This window comes from Penaeus vannamei, chromosome 18 (assembly GCF_042767895.1).
Source record: "Penaeus vannamei isolate JL-2024 chromosome 18, ASM4276789v1, whole genome shotgun sequence".
NCBI classification, from domain to species: domain Eukaryota; kingdom Metazoa; phylum Arthropoda; class Malacostraca; order Decapoda; family Penaeidae; genus Penaeus; species Penaeus vannamei.
The window spans coordinates 12,131,923-12,136,922 of record NC_091566.1 but is presented as its reverse complement, the minus strand read 5'-3'; the positions used below and the strand labels follow the sequence as shown (position 1 = coordinate 12,136,922).

Here is a 5,000-nt window from a genome sequence, read left to right as displayed (position 1 = left end):
AGTCTTAAAGCCTTGGTTCAAACCAGGGAACACAGACATTCAAAATACACTCTTAAATCTGACCTTTTTACTTTATAAAAATTGCAGTTCTTGTACAATCCAAGTACATTAGATAAAGCCTCTTGAGAGAAAACAAAATAAATGTGCCAAGAGCACATTCCGTTTGTCATTTCCCTCAGAAAGTCTTTGGAAAAAAAATATACATATACAAGTTGCATTTTGAAGGTGCAATACATACTGAAAAGGTCAAATAATAGTAGTGGCTTCATAATGCAATATGATCCTTTTCTTCTAATAAAAGAAACAAAAAAAAAACTGCTGAAGACAGAATATTTTTGTGGCGAAGAGCACATTCTGTTTCTCATTTCCCTCAGAAAGTCTTTGGAAAAAAAATATACATATACAAGTTGCATTTTGAAGGTGCAATATATACTGAAAAGGTCAAATAATAGTAGTGGCTTCATAATGCAATATGATCCTTTTCTTCTAATAAAAAAAAACTAAAAAAAAACTGCTGAAGACAGAATATTTTTGCGGCCATTGCCCCCTAGAAAGAAACTAATGTTAGACATTCAGCTATTCAAACATTTCATGTTACGCAGCTTTCACATAGAGGTGGCACATTGAACATGGCACACCATTTGAAAATTAACATCTTTCACACAGAAGTGGCATGGCATGTGTTATGTGCAATCTGTGTACAATGCCACATCACATGTGTGAAAAGTTTCATATGTTTTCAGATGTTTGTTTTCTAATGGTATGCCACATGTGATGTGCCACCTTGGTGTGAAAGTGGCCTTATAGTGAGCAAGGAGCATATGCCATGACATAGCTTTTCTCACTCTTTTTCATTTGCTAGAGCCATTTTTTTGCCTTAGCCCCTTTTTTAAGTTTCATTGTATTGTGAATTTTATGATAGTCACCTGACAAGCTTTATCAATGCCATCAATGTCATTAGGTTCTTTGCAGTTTTGTAATGGAAACAATGTTGCTGTATGAAGAGACAAAAAACTTTTTTTTTTCATATACATTTATGTATGCCAAAGAAATGACCCCACCAAAATTATTCCCCTACCCCTCCCCTAGCCCCCACAAACAAAAGGGTTGGGGCTTAGGAAGAGGAAGGCAGCCTGTGCTTACACTTACAAGTGCCTTACATCCACTGCAGCATTGTCTATTCTGCCTGTTGTGTAGGCCTAGCAAAGGCACCATGCTCTGGCTGCATATTTCCTACTGATGCAGGCTCATGCCTGTGGAAATGATGCAGAAAATCACATTACCAAGTGTTTGACTACAGATCATTCAGCATATTCTTTCAGTTGATGCACAACGTGCCAACCAAATTAATATTCCAACTCTACAGGTAGTGGAAGAGGATTGACAAGGTATACTTCACTGACACTGGGAGTTCATACTTGTTTCAAACTTAGTAAATTCCAAATGCATTGGTGCATACAGCTGTAGCTATGCCAATGACACACAGCTTATATGCCTTCTCACTGAAGTGTCCTTCATACAACCAGCTGGAGATAATGCTAGAGAAAAGCTCTCAGAACCTCTAGAGACTCCTGTCAGTTATTATCCTTTAGGGAGGGGTGTAAACGCATGAGACCTACCAACAGGGCATGACAATCATCATTGAGATTCCATTCAATATTTGCTGGCTCTTTCAGTTTCCTTCACCACATGAACACAGGCTATTCAGGGATGTTCAGTTCCTTAGACCTTGCTACTTCAGATTATGGTGATTTTTGCAAAATCTAACACATACAGGTTTGTGCACCCTCAGCCAACTGACTGCACTGTTCTCTAAGAGCAGTAAAGATGAGAAACACACACAAAAAAAAACAATGTTTCTACCATCTTCCAAGTGGTTTTAAATAGACCAGGGTATTTATGTAATGATAATTATTACCAACATTAGTCACTAACAGAAATGTTGACCTTTGATTAAAAGAAACGCAGTACATAACTTTCCCATTTTGTTGAGTAAGTTTTGACACCTATCGTCTGGACAATAACCAAGCTGTCAAATGCATCTGACACCTGTTCAGTGGATATTATTTAATATCTAACACTGACCATTTCACTAGTGACGTAACCCACTAGTAAAATACAAAGGTAAAGAATTAACCCATTGGATATAGGTTCATCACTGCCCCCATGGTCCAAAATCTGGGCATTAACCTTCTGGACCCGGATGACGTTGTGGTCATGTCATGGAAAAACTTGAGTCGAGGGGCGGGTGACATGAACACACTGTCAATCGGGCAAATTGGCCGCAGCCTGGGTAACAAGAACTTGCCGTCATGAGCAAAGGCCAGGGTGACAGAAAAGACTCACAAGGAGTGCACAAACCTCTTGGAATGTGATTTGACTTATTTGGCACTTAGAAGGGGTCTCCAGCATTATTCCCATCGATAAACGAATGTGGAATGTAACTTGCGTAAGCAGGGACTAGAAGAGCACTGGCTCCAGGGAGGATGCCATACTGCGCACTGTATTCCTGGCTGCTGTGACTGACGGCGCAAAGTTGAAAATTACAAAAAAATGAGATATATGACACATAACCAAATCTTCCATATTTTTTTCCACCTGCACTGAGTTATTTACTATACAGAGAGATGATATGGAATCTGTGCAAGGAAAATATGCTATTACCATCTGGATAAAGCAAATTAAAAGACGAATATGGACATAAGAACATGGCAATAAAGCTAAAAAAGTTTACACAAAATAAATTTGTAATGGGGAGGCACAGAGTCTTGTCACCTCTCATGAGTGTTCATGTGCACCCAGCCTACACACCACATGGCCAGGATGTTGGCCACTTACGAAACCCATTGCCTGGATTTTTAACACCATGATTTCCATGACACAATTGGATCCTAAGGGCTAAGCTTACTTGAGTGGCAATTCTCCCTGGTGGGTGGCTCGGCCCAGCTCACATGAACACGTGTGTGCAATGTCAAGACTCCTTGCCTCCTATGCAATTCTATCTTTTTCTGTAAAAGCATTTTTTGTTTTTCCAATTTACCAAGGTCCATGTTTGTCATCTGATATGTTGTATCAAGATGATAAGTGGCTGTTTTCCTTGGACACACTTTATATCATCTCTCTTGGTAGTCTACAACTGCAATAACAGTAACAATAAGTAACATTCAGGTTTTTGTATAATTTTTTGTGCAATGACATGGTCAGGTTACCTGGTAATAAGGGGTTAAGTCATGTAAAGTGCAAATATGAAATGTTACTGACACCAACTCTTTCTGAAATACCAGTCATGTCTCTGAGATGCTAATCCATTTCCACAAAGGCTTTAAGTAAAAAGAGGTGAATAGCAAGGGCAATTCGACCAAAAGGAGGGGGTAGGGAGTTATAGTTACCAGCTGGCCTTTGTCTCTTAGTCTTGCTTCTAATATTTGGATTTATATCTCTGGTATATGGGTGATAATACTCAAGAAATACTCCTTCTCTACAACCATCTTGGGCCCCACTGCACACTGGATGAGATCAGAATCTAAACATAGACAGGGCCTAACTCCTCCTATCATAGTCCTAGAAAAAAATTCACTCCTGTGTATTCAGCCAATACACATGTTGAACTGTCTGAGGGATGCCTGGGAAGTCTCAGTCGCACTCTGCCTTGCAGCACACATGCTGGATTACACTCATGCTCATCGTCACTCGAAAATTAATGTCATTTATTATTTTTTTTTAGAAGTATTTAAAATACAAATTAAGAATTTCACTATATATTCTTAACAAGCTATAAACTTGCTTTTCATTGGGTGAAAAAAGTAAAATAATTAAAAAAATAAAATAAAATATATATATCTTTTTTATCTATTGGGGAAGAACTTTGACCTTGTCTAGTCCAGTGCCTCTGGGAGAAAATAGGGTTTACTTAGCCTTTGCTCTGGGGAGTATGCGCAGCCGACTGGGCTTGCCTCAGGTCTTTTTCAAATGCAGCCGGTGCGTAGCACTCATTGTGCTGCACCATCAAAGTAATATGAAGGTTACTTAAAGGTTCACATCAGTAGCATGAGAGCGCCTTGTTTTAGTGCATGGGATTTTCCATGAATGGTAGGCAAATTATCTATGTCCTAAAATTCACCCTTTATACAAAACAATATCCAATTATAGCATTATACCTTCTGTTCATCCTCAGTCAACACCCCAGGGCATGTGTTGTGCGCATGAGGGTTTTTCATAAAGAACGGAATAAATTGTAATGTACATATCTTGGTAACATGATGTGAATAACCTGCTGCCCAAAGCCACGTCTGTGACACTATTAATACATCAAACAGAGTCCCGATCAAGTCGGCGATGACATGAACCTAATGTCATCCATAAGCTATGAATTACATGACCTTTTTTTTCCCTTCTTTTACTTACCATTCCAAAATATTATTAACAAAAGTAAAAGGCCTTAAACTGGGATCTTTTAAGACAAACCAAAACCAAATCGATGTAAAAACTGTTGAGATAACATCTTTCAAACTTGATTATCTCAAAACAAGGTTTTGGTTGACAGGCATTTTCTGGGGAAGGAGGTGAAGTACCAGGAAGACCATCAGGAGGGGAGGAATCCAGAGGAGGATATTGTTGCGACAGAAGGGATTCACCTGAGTATTCAGGTGGGAGAGGTACGGATAATGGAGAACAAAAAGGGAATGGTGTACATGGAGGAGAGGATGGGGTTTGTTAGGAAAGAGTAGGAGGAAGAAGGAAAGGGGGAACTTGTGGAGGAGGAGGAAGGATATCAGCAAATACTTTGAATGTAGAGGGATTGGAGGGTGGATGAGGGAGCAGAACATTTTCTTGGGTTATATCTTGGAGCTTTTGGATGTCTACAAGAGTTTCTGGGTGGATTTGGGTAGGAAGGTCAGCATCTGGAGGGGAGGAACCTGGAGGAGAACACTGTTGCGACAGAAGGGATTCACGTGAGTATCCAGGTGGGAGAGGTAAGGATAATGGAGAACGAATAGGGA

At 39.5% G+C, this 5,000-nt stretch overlaps 2 protein-coding genes across 6 annotated transcripts in view; both read right to left on the bottom strand.

The window, feature by feature from the left end:
- The window catches only part of LOC113814864 (cell adhesion molecule Dscam1), a gene marked incomplete in the record, with an annotated part of 445,053 nt that overhangs the window by 150,039 nt on the left and 290,014 nt on the right, over positions 1–5,000 (bottom strand).
- The window catches only part of LOC113817856 (mitochondrial import inner membrane translocase subunit Tim21), a 39,881-nt gene that overhangs the window by 25,000 nt on the left and 9,881 nt on the right, over positions 1–5,000 (bottom strand). The window lies entirely within an intron of this gene.